This window comes from Canis lupus, chromosome 23 (genome assembly GCF_003254725.2).
Source record: "Canis lupus dingo isolate Sandy chromosome 23, ASM325472v2, whole genome shotgun sequence".
NCBI lineage: Eukaryota > Metazoa > Chordata > Mammalia > Carnivora > Canidae > Canis > Canis lupus.
The window spans coordinates 38,066,499-38,085,562 of record NC_064265.1 but is presented as its reverse complement, the minus strand read 5'-3'; the positions used below and the strand labels follow the sequence as shown (position 1 = coordinate 38,085,562).

General features: G+C 40.9%; 1 long non-coding RNA gene across 1 annotated transcript; it reads left to right on the top strand.

The window, feature by feature from the left end:
- Positions 1-15,745, top strand: LOC125753431 (uncharacterized). Its single transcript, XR_007405268.1, has 4 exons — positions 1-884; positions 4,682-4,867; positions 5,834-5,919; positions 15,319-15,745. It is a non-coding gene; the product is annotated as an uncharacterized LOC125753431 (long non-coding RNA).
- The last annotated feature ends 3,319 nt before the right edge of the window (positions 15,746-19,064 follow it).

Sequence of the window (19,064 nt, the reverse complement as noted above, 5' to 3'; positions counted from 1 at the left end):
ACTATCTGAACGTATAACTACTTACAGCTGTTTTTTGTTTTTATTTCATATAAGTGGCATCGTGCTTTATGCATTATTCCTGAGTTTGACTTTTTCCCTGAACAAATATCTCTGAGGCTTAACCTGCTCCACTACTCTCTGCTATTCCCCTTCCTAGGTTACCTGCTTCTCTAAAAACTTGGCAGATTAAGAGCTAGTGTTCTGAACCTCAGTACCAGACACCTTTAAGGGAATTTTGTTTCTTGTTTTCAACATTTCATTACAAAAATTTTATTTAAAAATAGTGAAGTTTAAAATATTATACATCCACCTAGGTTCTACCATTAACACTTTTACTTGCTTTATTACATATCCATCCATCTATCCATCCACAGGAATTTTAATGGTAGAAGAGCTCCCTGCAGCACCTTGCTAAGTCACCTGCTCTGCTTAGGTTGTCGAATGACCAATACTATCCCTAACTGGATGAGTAGGGAGCAGTGGTAAAGCTACCTGTGGAATCCAGTTTGTCAGATGTCCACAGAGGTCTCCATCCTGGAAAGGATGTGTTTTAATGGAAGAGTGACCAATCATGCAGAACACCCAAGACTACTTGACTGAAGAAATCACTCAGAATGGTCTAGAATTGTACCTAGGGTTGAAAAGACTATAAGAAGATGGAATACATATTGGACTACCAAAGCAAACTGTCCTGAGTCCTTGCTTTTTTGAGGGAGGCAGCAAAAGAGTGCCATCGAGAATCCTGATGGACTTCAAGGAAGCCATCGCGGTGGATGGCTTCCCAAGTGGATCAATGTCCTTCCCTATCCAACTCAAATCTGTGGAGCAATAGCCCTGAGCCAGCTGTTTGCAGCACCGAGAGGCAGTAACTACTGTACAAAACAGTAAGTCTATCTCTAGAGGAATTGGTGATCAAGATCCTTATTGTGATTAAACGTGTAGTTGAGCAGCCTGAAAAGATGAATGAGATCTCTAGGTACAAAGTTGCCAAGTTTTATGTCCCTCTGTGTCTGACATTTTTTTATGGAATGTGGCCAAAAATGAATGAATACAATGATACCTTAAAAAGAGCATTCTCCAGCACCTGGAGCTCTGCTGGTTAAGTATCCAACTCTTGATTTTTGGCTCAGGTCATGATCTCAGGGTTGTGAGATTGAGCCCTGCATCGGGCTCCACGCTGGGCATGGAACCTGCTTGGGATTCTCTCTCTTCCTCTCCCTTTGCCCCTCCCCTCTCAAAACTGGTTTTAATAACTTGCAGCAAAACTTAAGTATACAACATTCTGGTTGCAGTTCTGTTGGGATTCTTCAGTTACGTTCATTCCAGGAATATGTCCCCACTCCAGTGATTCAGGTTATCAGGCCTGTAACATGTAGGCAGAAGTATTCCGCAAAGAAAGCAAGAGGTGATGGAGTACTGGGGAGGACAGCTTTTTAGTAGAGGGCAAGAAATTACTAGAGGACATGCCAGCAGGAACCAGGGGTAGATTTAGAGGGGCTGGCAGTGCAGAAGGGCAGTGCTTGAAGGACATACTTCAAAATATGTTCCACATGTATTAGTTGAGGGCCTACTATGTGCCAGGCACTGCCAGGAAATTCAGGTTTTCAGGGAAGAACTCTAAAGAAGGGGGAAGAGCAATGAGGGCTCAGCCAGCATGCAGACTGTGTTCCCTTCATATAGAAATGACTGTGTGTTTATAAAACAACTCTCCTACCTCATTCAGGACCCTAAAGAGCAATTTCCTTTCTCTCTTCTTTAATCAGAACATTAAAAGGTAAGCTGACATGATTTCCAGGCAACGAAGGACTTTTGGCAGGAAATTTTGCTCTTTCTCCTTCACTGCAAAACAATATCTTCCCTCTTCTGGGCAATGAGTGCACACTGGTCCTTGGTTAAGAACGGAGATGTTAGTCACAGTCATTGTCTTTGTCTGTTCCTCTCTGGAAAGGAAAAACCATTACAGAGCGAAATCAGAATGTCCTTGTGAGGGGACTTGGCAGAGAAGAGGACACAAAGCTTGAATTAGCAGCATCAGACCAGTGCAGGTGCCCATGGCAAGGAGCACAGGAGCTTAAATGCCAGGATCTGTACACGTTGCAGTATCAGCTGTGAGATAAACTATTGATTCAGGTTTTGTGACTTTTGCTTTTTTTTTTTTTAAGGCAGAAGTCCATCATTACTAAATAATAAATCTTTTCTGAATTCAACACACACAAATCACTTTCCCCACTTCAATAGCCTAATCAAATACCAGGAGAGTCTTCACTGGTATCTCTGGGATTTCAGATGATGCTTTCCCAATTACATTTCTTTAGGTCCACTAAGTGAAAAGGAAGATTTCTTTTTTTTTTTTTTTTTTGCTTTAATGTCATCATGTGGCATTTCTCCACTTACTACTAGCAAAAAATATAGATCACAATCACATGAGTCATTTTTGATTCCTCTCCTGCCACAGTTGGTTCTCAAGTCCTGGTGCATTGTCATCTGAATCTGCCCTCTTCTCACCATCCTCATTACTGCCTTAATACAAGTCCACTTCCTCTCACATTCAGCCTATTGGAATGGTCTCCCATTTTTCCTACTTCCAGTCTTGGATCACTACAAGCCCTAAAAAAAAAAAAAAAGTACTGTTCATGGACCAAGTATTTTTTATCATTCTGTCATTTACCTTACCATGTGTTGTGAAATAGACATTTTATTTCATTTTATCTTATTTTATTGTGATAACACAACATAAGATTACTCCTCTTTTTAAGTTTTTAAGTATACAACTCAGTATTGTTACTATGGGTGCAATATTGTACAGCAGAGTTTTAAAATTTAAGTGAAATGTTACATTTATCGATTAATAACTCCCTATTTCCTCCTCCTTCCAACTCCTAGCAACCATTTCAGATTAATGTCTTCTCTGAGATTTCCTCAGATTGAAGTTTTCCTCAAGCACCCAGGAATAAATACAAATATACAAGGGTCCGTTATCATGACATTTTTGGACACAAAGGCCAAAAGTTTTTGAAAGTTTGCAAGAAAAAAAGATTATACATAAAGGAGTAGGGACAATAATGACTTAAGGCTTCTCTAGGGCAATGCCAGAAGGTAGAGAATAATGGGGCACTGGCTTCAAAATACTGAAAGGAAATAATTTCTAACACAGAATTCTATTCCCAGCTAAGTAGCAATAAAATGTTAGGATAAAGACATTTTAAGATAAAAGTCGCAAACAGTTTACTTCCTAAGTATGTCTTCTCAAGAAACTACTGAAGGATATGCAGTAACAAAGTGAGAACGTAAGTCAAGATTGAAGATTTAAACCAAATGGAAAGAGTTTTCAGTTCACGTGAGAAGATAATTTCCACAGTGATAGAAAGGGAAATCCCGATTTGAAAGCTACCACCAGGCCTAGAGGCCAACCAGCATAACTAGAAAAAGTTAGGGAGTTCCAGAAAAGAATGTTTTTAAGAAAATGAATTTTGGGCAGCCCAGGTGGCTCAGTGGTCTAGCGCCACCTTCAGCCCGGGCGTGATCCTGGAGACCTGGGATTGAGTCCCACGTCAGGCTCCCTGCATGGAGCCTGCTTCTCCCTCTGCCTGTCTCTGCCTCTCTCTTTCTCTGTGTCTCTCATGAATAAATAAATAAAATCTTTTTTAAAAAATGAATTTTGAGAAAATTTCTGACCCAGAAAAGAAAGTCTTTAAGAAAATGAATTTTGAGAAAATTTCTGATGTTTCTGAACATTTTCAGAGGAGATTTAGAAAACTATAAGAGGTATTTGGGTTGAATTAATAAGTTCAAGTGGAAAAGTCAGCTCATATATTAATTCCAGAGAAAATAGAACAGTTTTACAGAAAAAGAAAATAATATATGTCCAGCAAAAGAAATAGATGGCATAATTCAAGAGAGTTTAATAGACTAATAGTTTTTAGGTATAAGCAGACTTAAGAAAACTAAAAAGACTAATAACAATATAGGAAATATTACTACTCTAGGCCTGAAGAGGCAAGAAGAAGATGCAATTCCTTGGTCCCAAAGAGACTATCCTATGGAGGGTGTTTACCTGACAAGAACTGTGGCCTATTGTAGAACCAGCAACAAACCCAAGACTACCTAGTAAAAAAGGAGGGAGCTAGGAAACAAATACTAGGCCCTCATTTTGTCCTTCCTCCGATACCCTGCTAATGCCTTCTATTGGTCCAACTTAACTGAGTAACCATAGCGCAAGGGAGCCCTTTGATAGAGTCTGCGCATATCAGCCTCTGAGACACAGGGCTGAAGGAAGGATGGAGAGTGAATCTGGGCAGGTAAACAGAAGATATACAGCATAGTATCGACACATTGGGTCAACTGTGGATTTTTTTAATGTTTATAATAATGGAAACATGAAATAGTAATCCTAACAAAATCATGTTACAACTGTATGAGGAAGATGGAAAGGATGCACATGTGTGGTGGTGGTGGTGGTGGTGGTGGATGGAAATGTGTGTGTACTCTTCCATGATGAAAGTCAATAGATCATGCCCAAAGCTGGGGGGGCGGGGGACGGTATGTTACTCACGGAAAGAAAATACAAAGAGATGATTTAATGTGACTGCCTAAAATAAAATGCAATAAAACAACAAAGCAATTGAAGAAGATCTCTCACTTTCTTGTCAGTCCTAACACCCTATGGTCTCATGGTCCGTAGGTGGAAAATGGTACATTTGACTAGTGAAGCCTCTACCTCAAGAACAACGCAGAGATTCAAAATCTATAAATGAAGCTCAAAGTATCACTCCACGATGACTTATGAAGTACAAAGGGGCGAAGGTACCGTCACAGTGTGGAGTTCGGTGGTCACTATCTTCGGCAATGGTCAAGCTTGGCAATACAGGTATCCTCGCTTTTTGAAAGTTCACATTTTGCCACTTTGCTTTCACAAAAGACCTAGTTAGTACCTGCTTTTGCTCACTAAAAGAAATCCAAAGAGGTTGTTCCCTTTTATTAAGAAAGGCTAGAAGCTAAAACTCGCATTCAGTGCTTGTGTTGCAGGCAGCCCGGCCTCGGTGGGGCAGCCCCCCCGGAAGCAGCAAGAGGGCCCACCCCCCTCCTTCCCCGGGACCTACACTCAGCATCTCAGCATCAAGCCGCCGCAGCTTTGACCTGTGTCTGTGAGCGTTTGTACTTTGCTCCATTTATTTTGTGCATCCATCAGCAAGGTGTGTCCTAAGGTATCAGAAAAGCCTAAGAGAGGTTATTTGGTGGTGGTGGTGGGGGTGCTGGGAATGCACAAACTTTCTGCCATGTAGTTAATGGTAACTGCCTCTTCACTTTACATCATTTTGGCTTACGAAGGGTTTCATACAAAAGGAATTCTTTCGCACTGTGGGAGAAGCCCTAGTTGCCAAGAGCAGGAGGGGACTGATAATTCTGTTTCTTGCTGTGATGCAAGGGGAAGGACATAACGTCTCCCATTTGGTATTCTTGCCAAAAATGCCTCTCCTGACTTCAATACACAGAAACAGTCAAACAAATCTGGGTTAATGGAACGGATCCGGTCCAGACAACTGGCCTCATCTCTTCCAAGGGAGGTTGGGGGCAGGGGATACTGAGGGAGATTTAAGAAACCTAATACTCAAAGCTAATGTGTGAACCTTGACTAGATCTAGGTTAGGAAAAAAAGATTGATGAGACATGTTGTGGAACAAGGGGCCTCTGTGAGTATGGGTGACATTGAATTAGTGTCCGTGTTTTCTCGGGTATAGCAACGATGTAGTTATTTAGGAGATGTTTTTAATCTGGGAAGATGTACATGGAAGTATTTAGGAATGAAGTGTCCTATCTGTGCCCCCACTTTCAGATGGTCTGGCATGGAGGAAGTCTAGGAAAAGACGGAGGCAGTGTGGTAAGAAGTCGACAGTAGCCCTTCAGGAGAGGATGATTCAGGTATAAATATCTAAGTATTGCTTTCAGCTTTTGTGCAGGTTCAAAAAAAATTTTTTTTGAGAAAGTGCTTCTGGGGCAGCCTTGGTGGCTCAGTGGTTTAGCGCCGGCTTCAGCCCAGCGTGTGATCCTGGAGACCCGGGATCGAGTCCCATGTCGGGGCTCCCTGCATGGGGCCTGCTTCTCCCTCTGCCTGTGTCTCTGCCTCTCTCTCTTTTTGTGTCTGTCAAGAATAAATAAATAAGGGATCCCTGGGTGGCGCAGCGGTTTGGTGCCTGCCTTTGGCCCAGGGCGCGATCCTGGAGACCCGGGATCGAATCCCACATCGGGCTCCCGGTGCATGGAGCCTGCTTCTCCCTCTGCCTGTGTCTCTGCCTCTCTCTCTCTCTGTGACTATCATAAATAAATAAAAGTTAAAAAAAATTACCTGAATCTTAAAAAAAATAAAGAATAAATAAATAAAATCTCTAAAAAAAAAAAGTGCTTCTGAGGAGGGACAAACATGGGGATGGATGAGCTGCTGCTGTTTCATAATAAGCCACGCTGAGTATTTGACTCTATAAACTACATACATGTTTAACTTTGATCAGAATAAAAACCAATAAAATGTCAAGGCTAATTCAAGAAATGTCACAATATTGAGAAATGTTGTATGATAATCAAATCAGAACTCAAATAGGGATTCGAACTTTAAAAATTTGGCACCAGAAGCTGAGGGCTGGAATTTACCTTGAAGAACCTCTCAGCCTGCTTCCTCCATTGTAAGGATTCATTACATGAGGCTCAGGGGAGTTAAGTGACTTGCCCAAGGTCAAGCGCCTATGTAGCAACAGAGACAGGTCGAGAGGTCAGATCTCACTTCCATTCCAAAAATCTTTCCTTATTTATATGCCACAACTTACCTGCTATTGTACAACACTCTTGCACAGTGAGTAAGCAGCTGTTCAGCACTCTGTGCTCTTTTCTCAAGAAAGATACGGACAGCAGTGGGTGAAAGGGTAGGAGGAAGGAAAAACACAAACCAAGAAAACCACAGTTGGATATTAGCGGGGAAGGGCAATTGAGACTGACATTGCGGAGTGGTTACTCTCAGGCAATAAAGAATTTATTCTCCCAAATTACAGGGTTTCATCTGCTCACACTGTAATTGGCTATTAGAGCTTGGTAATTGATACTAAGAAGCTTGTAAGCCTTTGGCGCCCAACGTTTCGCCCAGCTGTCAAAAATGAGCACAGTCAAGATGGACAAAGAAGCTTTGTTGTTGGTGCTGGTGCACATGGAGATTTTTAGACAAAGAAAAAGTTTCCTAAATTTGAGGCAGTTGGCCTGTTTTAAATAATATCTGTCCAGTTTCCTTGCAAAGTTTTAAGACCCCAAACAATACAAAGGATAGATTTGATGATGTATACTTTATTGTTTGTTATTTATTTTCCCATATATATGTATATTAAAGATTTTATTCATTTATTCATGAGAGACACACAGAAAGAGAGAGAGAGAGGCAGAGACACAGGCAGAGGGAGAAGCAGGCTCCATGCCGGGAGCCTGATATGGGACTCGATCCTGGGTCTCCAGGATCACGCCCTGGGCCGAAGGCAGGCACTAAACCGCTGCACCACCCAGGGATCCCCCTCCCCTATATTTTAATGTAGAAATTTCCCATACATAAAAGGGGGAAAAATTACTTCCGTTAATATCCACAAACACACCACCTAAATTCTACCCTTGATATTTTCCTATTCCTACTCTATGAAATATCTAGCCATCTAGCCATCTCTCCACTCAAAAATCCTTCTTACTTTTATTTGCTTTTTGAAGTAAGTCGCAGACATCGGTATACTTGCCCTGAAACATTTCAGCATTCAGCATGCATGTCATTTATCATATATATTATATAATAATATATGACATATTATCATTTATATATTATATACTATTAACTATATTATATATTTTTAGATGGGGAAGGGGCAGAAGGAAAGGAACATAATTATTATATATACTATACTATTAATTATATTATATATATGGAGGGGGGGGGGAAGGAGCAGAGGTAGAAGGAAAGAGAGAATTTTTAGCTTTTAAGCAGACTCCACATTGAGCGTGGAGCTAATATGGAGCTTGATCCCATGACCCTAAGATCAAAACCTGAGCCAAAATCAAGAATCAGACGCCAGGGACACTGGGGATCCCTGGGTGGCTCAGCGGTGGAGCGTCTGCCTTTGGCTCAGGGCATGATCCTGGGGTCTGGGATCAAGTCCCACGTCGGGAGCCTGCTTCTCCCTCTGCCTGTGTCTCTGCCTCTCTCTCTCTCTGTGTCTCTCATGAATAAATAAATAAAATCTTTGAAAAAAAAATCAGATACTTAACCGACTGAGCCGCCCAGGTGCTCCATTAATTCAATATTTTAGTGGTTCTTTTTGTTTCTTTAGAGGTAAAATTTACATAAAATGAAATGTACAAATCTAGTGTTCAATTCCTTAAGTTCCAGCAAATATCTGCACGTGTACAAACTAAATCATTACAAGACAAAGAACACAAACATCACAAACAGAAAATTCTCTCATACCCTCTCCCAATAAATCTCTACCTACAACCACTAAGAGGCAACCATTGTTTTGAAATGTGTTCACAAAAAAATTAATTTTACCATTTCTAGAGCTTTAAGTCCATGGGAAAATACAGTGATGCCTACTTTATGCAAGGTTTCTTTTACTGAATATAATGTTTCAGAATTCATTCATGTTGTGTGCATCAATGGTATGTTTCTCTTTATTTCTGAATAGTGGTCCATTGTGTAAAGGACATAGTATGTGATTTATCCTCCAACTGATGAACAGCTGGGCTATTTCCAGTTTGGGGCTCTTATGAATAATCCTGCTCTGGATGTCCTTATACAAGTCTTTCTGTAGACATTTGTTTTCATTTATCTTGGCTAAATACCTAAGAATGGAATTTGTGGGTCATAGGATATGCATATGTTTAGTTTCATAAGCAACCGTTGGACTTTTTTCAAAGTGGTTGTACCATCCTACACTCTCCACCACCAACATATGAGCTTTTGAGTCTGTCCACAGGCCCATCATTTATCCTAGTAGTCTTTATTGTAGCCATTCTGTTAGTATGTCAAGTATTATTTATTTTTGACAAATGCATTTAATACAACCGAAGGCAGTCTATTTTTACATAAAAAAAAATAGGTTACCCACACTTAGAGAAGTTGACAAAACTCACAGGAAATCAGGATACTTTAAAACAGGTACATACAGCCTCCTCTTTCTTTTTTAGACCCTGTCTTTCTTTCTTTCTTTCTTTCTTTTATTTATTTATTTATTTATTTATTTATTTATTTATTTATTTATTTCCTGTGGTTTTGTTATTGCTGGTGGTGGCTGTGGTGGTGTTTTACTGTGGTAAAGTTCACATAACAAAATTTACCTTCTTAGCAGTTTTAAAGCATACAATACAGTGGTACTAAGTATATTCATGATGTTGTGTGCTCATCACCACTAGCTAGTTGCAGAACTTCCTCACTACCCCAAATGGAAACCCCCAACTTGTCACTTCTCATTCTCCTTCCTCCTAGCCCTTGGCAACCACAAGTCTGATTTTTGTTTCTGTGGATTTTCTTATTCTGGGTATTTCATGTAAGTAGAATAATGCAATATGTGGTCGATTACAACTATATGATATTAGGTATAATTATAGATTCCTTGGATGACAGGACATAAGAACACTCTGGATAGATGAAAGACAGAATGTTTGTTACTTACAGCTCCAAAGGAGCAAAGGCTGCCTCACTGGGCCACACAGGGGACAAGGGAACAAGTTGGAACTCTAGGAGGCAGTTTATGTGTGACAAGCAGGGTGGGGTTAGTAAGGTTTTGTGGGCTTCCTGAGAATTGAGTATTTTTTGGTATCAATTTTTATTTACCTTGTAGTTAGCTAACATACAGTGTAATATTTTCAGAAGTAGAATTTAGTGGTTCACCACTTAATACAACACCCAGTGCTCATCAAAACAAGTGCCCTACTTAATACCCATCACCCATCTAGCCCATTCCTCACTCACCTCCCTCCATCAGCCTTCAGTTTGTTCTCTATAGCCAAGAGTCTCTTATGGTTTGCCTCCCAGTCTCTTTTTTTCCCCATTCCCTATGTTCATCTGTTTTGTTTCTTAAATTCCACATATGAGTGAGGTCACATGGTATTTATCTTTCTCTGACTTGTTTTGCTTAGCATAATACACTCTAGCTCCATCCACATTGTTGCAAATGGCAAAGTTTCATTCTTTTTGATGGCTGAGTAATAATCCATTGACTATACATACTATATCTTCTTTATCCATTTATCAGTCGATGCAGCAACCTCTTTGACATCAGCTGTAGTAACTTCTTACTAGACACATCTCCGGAGGCAAAAGGAACAAAAGCAAAAATGAATTATTAGGACTTTATCAAGATAAAAAGCTTCTGCACAGTGAAGAAAACAATCAATAAAACTAGAAGGCAACCAATGGAATGGGAGAAAACATTTGCAAATGACATATCAGATAAAGGGCTAGTATCCAAAATCTATTAAGAACTTATCAAACTCAGCACCAAAAAACCCCCAAATAATCCATAAAGAAATGGGCAGAAGACATGAATAAAAACTTTTCCAAAGACATCCAGATGGCTAACAGATACATGAAAAGATGCTCAACGTCCCTCATCACCAGGGAAATGTAAATCAAAACCACGGTAGATATCATGTCACACCTGTCAAAATGGCTAAAATGTACAACACAGGAAACAATACATGTTGGTGAGGATGTAGAGAAAGAACTCTCTTACACAGTGGGTGGGAATGCAAATTGGTACAGTTATTCTGAAGAACTATAGGGAGGTTCCTCAAAAAGTTAAAAATAGAGCTATCCTGTGACTCAGCAATTGCACTACTAGGGATTTACCCAAAGGATACAAACGTACTGATTCGAAGGCGCACAAGGCGCACATGCACCCTAATGTTCACAGCAGCATTACTAACAACAGCCAAAATATGGAAAGAAAATGGAATATTTTGAATAATTCTGTGGCTCCAAGCAACAAGAGGCCACCCCTGGGTGTTAGGTATCTGGGCACGTTTAGCCATTGGAAATGCATGTGTGTGGGGATCCCTGGGTGGCGCAGCGGTTTAGCGCCTGCCTTTGGCCCAGGGCGCGATCCTGGAGACCCGGGATCGAATCCCACGTCGGGCTTCCGGTGCATGGAGCCTGCTTCTCCCTCTGCCTGTGTCTCTGCCTCTCTCTCTCTATGTGACTATCATAAATAAATAAAAATTAAAAAACATTAAAAAAAAAAAAGAAAAGGAAATGCATGTGTCAAAACCTGGGAGTGTTAGGGTGGAATCTTCTTAGCAAACTACCCACAAAGGGGCAAGGGAAGTGAAAATTATAACCATGACTTCAAAACTGGCTCAAGACAGTACTTGGGAAATGTTACATTACAGCAGTTCTGTGGATCAGACTCCTCTCACGTGGCAAAGTGGTCAAGTTTCATCCATGTTGTAACATGTATCAATACTTCTTCATTCTTTGTTATAGCTGAATATTACTCCATTGTATGGATATGCCACATTTTGTTATTCATTCAACCATTTATTGGACATTTGCATTGTTTCCACCTTTTGGCTGTTACTAGGAGTGCTGCCATGAACATTCATGTACAAGGTTTTTTTTTTGCAAACTTGTTTTCACTTCTTTAGATTATGTAGTTAGGAGGGCAACTGCTGGCGATATTTAACTTATGGAGGAATTGCCAAGCTGTTTTGTAAAGTGGCTGCCCCATCTTGCATTTCTCCCACCAATGGATGAAGTTTCCAACTTCTCTATATCTTCACCAACACTTGGAATTTTCCATTTTTAAAAAATTATGACCACCCATGTTGTTTTGATTTGCATTTCCCTCATGATTTAATGATGCTGAGCTTTATGATTCTTCATCTGCTTTATGTATCTCCTTTTTGAAAGATGTCTACTCAAGTCCTTTGCCTATTCTTAAAATGGATTGTGTGGTTTTTTGCATGAAGTCTATTTTAATTCCAGAAGGCAACCTTCTTTTTCCAATTAATTTCCTCTTATTTTCAGTATTTGTGATTTTAATTTATTGTTTTAAAGATTTGTTTATTTACTTTAGAGAAGGAGAGAGAGAGAGATAGGGAAAGAGCACAAGTGGAGGGAAGGGCAGAGAGAGAGGGAGGGAGAGAGAATCTCTAGCAGACTCCCCACTGAGCGCACAGACAGATATGGGGCTTGACCCCATGACCGTGAGATCATGACCTGACCAAAGCCAAGAACTGGTTGCTTAACCTACAGAGATACCCGAGTGCCCTTTGTGGTTTTATTTTAAAAGGAGATTAAGGTTTGTTTATTCCCATGGGTGACATCTTTGAATATTTATTTATTTTTAGAGAGAGAGTATTGCAGGAGGAGGGAGGGACAGAGGGAGAGAGAGAGAAAGAATCCCAAGTAGATTCCCCACTGAGCACAGAGCCCTATAAGGGGCCTGATCCCTCCCCACCCTCACCACCAAGATCATGACCTGAGCTGAAATCAAGAGTCAGACACTTAAACCACTGAGCCACCCAGGCGCCCCTCACGGTGATGTTTTTAAAAACATGGTGAAACAAAATGCATGCATTGTTTACATAAAAGGATCAACTTTTCAGATGACTCTATTCTAGGTTTCAGAGAAGAACTGGATATCCTGATGAGGAGGCATTAAATGAAGCTGAAATTCAAGTCTTCAAATCAAAATCACAAAAGGTGGCAAAACCCTGTTCTTAAAAACAAAACAAAGCAAAAACAAAACCCTGTTCTTGTAACCAGAGATGTTAAACACGATGGAAAAATGAGAAGTATCATTAAGCCTCCAAAACAATATTTTAATTGTGGGCAAAAGTTTGTCAAACTATTATAAGAAAACTAAAGTTTAATACTACTAAAAATTTAAAAAGAGGCCTTGGCCGATATAGTTCTAGGCAGTTTTTTTGCCCTACATTAGGCAAACTGTATCATAACTAGGAAAGTCAGAGCCAACATGAGCAGCTGAGGGATTTTACCTTTCATATATACACCAAATTGTAAACACTCATGAGTCCGGGAACAAACAAAAACTAACTCTTAGTAAGTATCAGTTGAATTCAACCCAATTGGGAACCACAGTTTCTCTAAATGGAAAAAGAGGCCAAAGCAGCCAACTCAACTTTTTCAAGTGGTCAATAAGTAGATAGAAAACACAGAACAAGGATAACATTTATTTAATCTAAGAAAGTGAGTGTGACTAGGCTTTATACTGAAAGCTCTTTTTTAAAAAAGAGGTTCTTTGGTTTTAAGGAAAATTTATCTGCAGAACTGCTTTAGAGATAAGAAGCAGGGCCAGAATAAATGTGCTCCTCTCATCCTGAAGATTTTGATCTCAGGAATCAGAATGAACCCTTGTTGCATTTAGCATTTTGGTATTCAGTCTGGGAGAGGAAGCTCACAGTGACATATTTAGGTTGTTTGAGGAGCCAAAGTGGTGGTGTTATAAAAATGTCAGTCCCAACAGCCCCTCACAGTAGGAAGTCAACTCTGTGAGCTTGCTGTCTAGGTCTGAAAATGGGAATGGTTTCCAGAAGTGTTTGGCTAAATTCAGAGATTGTTGCTCCTTCTTCAGTCTATTCTACAAGCACTTAATTCACCCTGCTATATAGTTGGTGCTCATAATGCAGAGATGAAATAACCTGAGTTCCTGCACTCAGGAGGGTCTCTACCCAGGGAAAGGAGTGGGTGCATAAGATTAACTGAATATGTGCCTCGATAGAAGCTTCTATAAGGCCTTGTGACATACAGCAAAGAGAGTGTTCAAATCTATCAGGAGGGGCGTCACGATGAAAGGACTACTGCGTTGAGCATTTCCCCCCAACTCCTCATTTTTAAAACTTTCCAACCCACAGGAAAGTTGCAAGGCTTGTATAATAAACATCCACACACTCATCATCCAGGATTACCAGCTGTTGACATTTTTGCCACATTTATTATTTCTCCCTTTCTGATGCTTTACCTCAAAATTCTTAAACATGTTTCTCCTGGGATCAAGGACATTCTCCCACAAAAACACAAATTACCACAATAAGGAATTTTAACCTGAATACGATTGTACAACTAATACATAGGTCATACATACTCAAATTTCCCGAACTTTTTTCCCTCCCCAATCTGAGATCCAATTAGGATTATGCATTGAGGGATCCCTGGGTGGCGCAGCGGTTTAGCACCTGCCTTTGGCCCAGGGCGCGATCCTGGAGACCCGGGATTGAATCCCATATCGGGCTCCTGGTGCATGGAGCCTGCTTTTCCCTCTGCCTATGTCTCTGCCTCTCTCTCTCTCTCTGTGTGTGACTATCATAAATAAATAAAAATTTAAAAAAAAACTTCCCTTTAAAAAAAAAAGGATTATGCATTGAATTTAATTTCAAAAATTTTGATTTTCTCTTTAATCTACCTTCATCTAAATGAAATCCTCAGCTTTTTTTCTTTTCCTATCTCTCACAATATTAATATTTTCGAGGTCCAGGACAGTTGTTAAGCGGAGTATCTTTCCGTCTGGATTTGTCCTATGGTTTTTTATTCGTGGTATGTTTTCTGCTATATCAGAGTCAGGTTAGACCCTTGAGGCAGGAGTCCAACACTGGAAATATTAAGTAGACATTGGCAAATAGTGGCAAGTTTGCTTGCTAGTTATACTGGGGACAGCTTCAGCCAGGGAATAGACACTTAATAACTGATATTGGTAAGTAAGAAGCACTGAGTGGATGCAGAAGCTCTGTCTACTTCCACTCCCAGTCACATCAATAGAAATTCTGGCTAATACTTACCAACAGCAACCAAAAATTATTTTGTATACGGTCACGCTTGACACCAAGAGAAGCAATTCTCAGCTTACTTAAGGTTAGAGTGGTGAATTGCTGCTATGAGTAGAAAAAGTCACCTATAGGCTACTGGGACCTTTGTGTTGGGAGATAGTTGTTCATGTCATTTCTACATGTCTTGTGACGACTTTTATCCTACCTTGCACATTTTAGGAATGCCTGCACAGCGGATCGCCCTGGGAACTAGAGATCCTATCTCCCTTTGCATCAGAGGGCAGATTCATTTCCTAATGATGATTTAAAGATAATGTTGTCCTCAGGGACAAAGGTTGGGCATGTCTGCCAGCAGCCCCTTCAAAGCACTGGGGTGTTCCCAAGCTCGGAGCCTCTCAGTTGTGACACAGACTCACTGAGTGCACAGCATTGGGCCTCACGGGGAGGAAGAACCAGTGTGTCCATGAAGCTCATGCTGCTTGTTGTGCCTGAATCTACGTGGTTCTTTCTTCACAGGGGCTGACTGTATGGAAGTGTGGCAAGCTGACCTTGGCCTGTTGTAGTCACTGCGCTTAGGGACACCTTGACAGTGTGCCACCCACCAGCAAGCGCATACTTGGTGGGAACTCCAACTGGAGCAATTAGCACAGCAGCTTATCTGCAGCTGATGAAATATTTTAGGCCCTGGCAGGGGCAAACTTGCAACTGCTTTGTAGGAGTGCTTCCCTAACCCACAACAGAAAGACTTTCCACTGAAGAGAACCTCACCAAATATCAATGCACAATTAAAGAGCTAACAAATCACAGAAGACAATGTACCAGTGGAAGTGCGAGAGAACCTACATGGCAAGTGGGAGCATTTGAGCTCCAGAATGTAGAGGTAATAGAGCACTCGGAAAGACACTTGAAAAAAAAAAAAAGGAAAGACACTTGAGACAAGTATGTTGAAAACACAGCCACTCCTTGGAGATATTACAAGTTTGGTTCCAGATCACCGCAATAAAATGAACATCACGGTAAAGCAAGCCAAATAAGTGTTCTGTTTTTCCGGTGCACATACAAATTACGCTTACGCTATCCTGTGGTCGGTTAGGTGTGCAATAATATTACGTCTAAGACAATGTACAGACCTTGATTTAAAAAATACTTTATTGCTGAAAAATGCTAATCATTATCTGAGCTTTCAGTGAGTCATCATCTTTTTGCTGATGGAAGATCTTGTCTCCATGTTGATGGCTGCTCACTGGCCAGGATGGGGGGTGCTGAAGGTTGGGGGGCTGTGGCAATTCTTAAATTTGCAATTTCTCTGTGATGCCATTTGAGGACATTCTACTACGCACAGTAGAACTTCTTTCAAAATTGAGAGTTCATCCTCTCAAACCCTGTTGCTGCTTTACCAACTAAGTTTGGACCTAGAAGCAGTGATACTCCAGTAGCAATTAGCTAATCTAGCACACAGAATTTGGAGTTTGTTTGTTTTTAGAGAGGGAGAGGTGGAGGGACAGGGCAGAGGGAGAGGGAGAGACAATCTTAAGCAGGCTCCACGCCCAGGGTGGAGTCTGACTCGGGGCTCGATCTCAAACCCTGAGATCATAACTGAGCCCCAAATCAAGAGTTGGATGCTTAACCAACTGAGCCACCGAGACATCCCAGATCTTCGGTTTTATTTTGTTTTAAGATTTTATTTATGTATTCGAGAGAGAGTGAGAACTAGAGAGAGAGTGTGTGCAAGTACACACACAGGGAGAGATAGAGAAGCAGACTTCCTGTCAAGCAGGGAGCCTGTGGCGGGGCTGGATCCCAGGACTCTGGGATCATGACCAGAACTGAAGGCAGACGCCTGACTGAGCCACTCAAGTGCCCCGAGATTTTGGTTCTATTTTTTTAATTCTTTTTTTTTAATTGGTAAAGATTTTATTTATTTATTAATGAGAGACACAGAGGCAGAGACACAGGCAGAGGGAGAAGCAGGTTCCCTGTGGGAAGCTCCATGCGGGACCCCATCTGGGACTCCGGGATCACCCGAGCCAAAGGCAGACACTCGACCACTGAGCCACCCAGGCGTCCCCATTTTTGGTTTTTAAGTGTTACTCTCCTCTTAAAGGAACCAGAGCATCTTGGAGAAATGGCTGATTTGAGAACTGGGGGTACAGTAAATCTAAGATGGTTCTGGAACATATTGTTGTGTCAGGAAAGTAAGGAAGAAATTCATGCATAATAATAGAGCCCCATGGGAAGGACAGATGGGCTAGCTTGAAGAGGCTCCCACTGGCCAAATCTGGGATGATTCAATCCTCCAAATAATTATAATAAGAATCTGGTTATAATAAGGATCCACAAGTCTACTTTTATATAAACAAATGGGAAGAAGGGAACATTTTCCTTACCATGGAAAGGCAACTAATAAACGTAGAATGATGGGGAAAAAAATTGGCAACCACCTTAATAATTAAGGCAAGAGTCATCAATCGATGCTAAAATTATTGGACAGTGGGGCACCTGGGTGGCACCTGCCTTTGGCTCAGGATATGATCTCATGGTCCTGGGATCAAGTCCCACATTGGGCTCCCTGCTCAGTGGAGACCTTACTTCTCTCTCTGCCTCTACCCCTGGTTTGTGTTCTCTCTCTCTGTCAAATAAATAAATAAAATATTTTTAAAAATAAAAAATAAAAATTATTGGACAAAAGTTTGAGAAGTGATAAGATGTTTACATAACCTCAGAGTATCGCACCACAGGACACTTCTTGATTACAAAAAAAAAAATAAAGTAACTGCACAATGAGGAAATCAGGCTGACATCACCTTAATATTGCATCCATTGGGCATCAGGTGGGACCAACAATACCATGTCTCTCCTAAGGCAATGCATTGAGAAACAGGGCTGGGAGTAGAGAGAGGCAAGCTAGGCACCTAGGGCTAATCCTGTACTTGCAGGGAGCTGAGAAGAAATATCTCCTAATTCTGTATACTGAGAACCTACCCCTTGGCTTACTCTAGTCCCAGCCCTGCTGAGAAGAGCACAACATTACTTCAGTGCTACTCTGACCCAAAGTACATAACCTGAATCTAATCATGGGGAAGCATCAGAGAACTCAAAATAAAAGACATTCCATAAAAATAACTGGCTTATACTCTTCAAAAGTGTCAATGTCACAGGGCGCCTGGGTGGCTCAGTTGGTTGGCCGTCTGCCTTCCATTCAGGTCATGATCCCAGAGTCCCAGGATGGGCCCCACGTGGGGCTCCCTGCTCAGCAGGGAGTCCGCTTCTACCTTTCCCTCTGTCCCTCCCTCTGCTCCTTCTCTCTTGCTCACTCACACTCTCTCTCAAGTAAATAGAATCTTTTTTAAAAAAGTTGATGTCACTAAAGACAAAGAAAGATTGAACAATGGTTCCAAATAAAAGGAGACTATAAAAACATGACAACCGGACACCTGGGTGGCTCAGTGGTTGAGCATCTGCCTTTGGCTCAGGGCATAATCCTGGGGTCCTGGGATCAAGTCACCCGCATCGAGATCCTGCAGGGAGCCTGCTTCTCCCTCTACCTACGTCTCTGCCTCTCTCTCTGTGTTTGAAATAAATAAATAAATACATAAATACATAAATAAATAAATAAAATCTTTAAAACAAAACAAAAACTTGACAACTGATTGCAACACATGATCCGGGATTTTCTTTTTCTGTAAGGGACACTATTGTGATGATCGGTGAAATCTGAATAAGATCTCTAGATTAGCTAAGAGTATTGTGCATGATGATTATGTAAGAGAATAAGGGATTTTTGGAAAATTCTGACTCAGGTATTTAGAACCAAATGAGCATCATGCCTGCAACTTACTTTCAATTGGGTTAGGAAGAAGTACAGGTAAATAGGTAAATAGAAAAAGATTAACTAAATGTGGTAAAATATTAATGTTTGGTAAATCAGGGTGGAATTCCATGTACCAGTTCTTTGTGCTACCTTGCTACTTTTTTGTAAGTCTGAAATTGTGTCAAAATAACTTTTTAAGTCAAATATTTAATAAGAGGTCCCTAAGAATGAGAACAGGTAATGTGTACACAGCAGACCATTTTCCAGAATTGGAAGACCCAGATCCTCAGTCTGAGAGGTCACAGCAGGATGTCCCCAACAGAATGAATAAAAACTAAAATCAACAATACAAGGAACAACAAACAGGTGCTGGTGAGGGTGTGGAGAAAAGGAACCCTCTTGCACTATTGGTGGGAATGTAAACTGGTACAGCCGCTGTGGAAAAGGGTAT